This window comes from Sinocyclocheilus anshuiensis, unplaced genomic scaffold, assembly GCF_001515605.1.
Source record: "Sinocyclocheilus anshuiensis isolate Anshui unplaced genomic scaffold, SAMN03320099.WGS_v1.1 scaffold326, whole genome shotgun sequence".
Lineage (NCBI taxonomy): Eukaryota > Metazoa > Chordata > Actinopteri > Cypriniformes > Cyprinidae > Sinocyclocheilus > Sinocyclocheilus anshuiensis.
Genome location: NW_015546098.1, coordinates 1,077,105 through 1,078,460, shown reverse-complemented (window position 1 = coordinate 1,078,460; position 1,356 = coordinate 1,077,105). Strand labels below are relative to the sequence as shown.

The 1,356-nt window shown below is 35.0% G+C and overlaps 1 protein-coding gene across 1 annotated transcript in view; it reads right to left on the bottom strand.

Moving 5' to 3' along the window:
• LOC107700308 (transmembrane protein 131-like) overlaps positions 1 to 1,356 on the bottom strand; it is a 60,205-nt gene that overhangs the window by 39,962 nt on the left and 18,887 nt on the right. The window lies entirely within an intron of this gene.

Below are 1,356 nucleotides of genomic sequence, written 5' to 3'. Positions count from 1 at the left end.
GTGGGAAAAAAAAAAAAAAAAAAAAAAAAAAAAAGTCACGCTTCTGTTGTTCGTGGTCAAAAATGACCGCCATAGGAAAATAGGCAAAAATACAAAGATGTTTTTGTGTGTACAATCTACAAATAATTGCAGAGCAATGAAGGGGTGACAAAATGTAGCCTGAAAACACTGCTCAGTAACTAAGGAATACACAGCACTGAAAATATATGGCTACACCATGGGATTAAAGATGATTTTCTTTATTTTTTTATGCCTCAATTCAATGGATTTTAAATACTTTTGCTCTATTTTTTTTTTTACTTAAATACTGCTTTAATTGAAAAATGATATACAATTTTTGTTTTTTTTATACCGAAAATAGTCCATAATTTAGATATGCATATTAATTAATAACATGAAATACACTCAAAATGCTAAATATTAAAGAAAAAAAAACATTATTGAAATTAAATATAGTATATTAATTTCACAAAAATAAAATGACCACACGATTACGGCCTCCGGTCAGTTTTGACCATGAACAACACAAGTGTGACTCCCAAATGAACAATACCAGAGGGTTAAAGCATGCCACTGTGAATGCAACCGTTGTGAAATGGAAAAACGTATCTTAACGATGCTAATATGAACATTCTTGCCTTAAAACATAACCGTGCTCAAAAGGAGATCATGCATCGATGTCTCCAGACTCACACTTCCCCAAAGCATCACAACGAGAACAGTGTTACAACACTTCAGCAAAGATGAAAGTAAATGTCACTCAAAGCCACATACGTCTATTAAAAGACTCGGGTTGACCTTTCAAAGCTGAATCTGAACACAAAAAGCTTAGCAGCTCAGCTCTTTATGTTACGAAGTTCCTGTGGTCAAAGGTTTCGCTTCAAAAGAGGTGCGTGAACATCAGCACGTAAAACACGGCAGCCAATAAAAACCTCTGCATTATTTGCACCAGTATTGAATCTCAAGTGTTCATGTGTGTCACATCTTTAGTTATCAAAACTCAACACTGCTAACCGACAGACTAAATTTAGCAACTTGTCAGCTATTGGTTCTTTACTATCTGGTCTCTGGATAAATTGCACATTTGGCGATTTTGGACAATTACTCAACTTTTCAAGTAAGAAACATGTAGAAACTAGATATTAAAAAAAGTAATAATAAAATGAACAAATAAAAAAAAAGAAAACAACTGGACCGTTTAACAACAAGACTTTAGTCATGTGGGATTGCATGAGTGTCTCTCCTGTGTGTGTGTGTGTGTGTGTGTGTGTGTGTGTGTGTGTGTGAGAGAGTGTGAGAGAGTGTGTGAGAGAGAGAGAGAGAGAGAGAGAGAGAGAGAGAGAGTGTGTGTGTGTG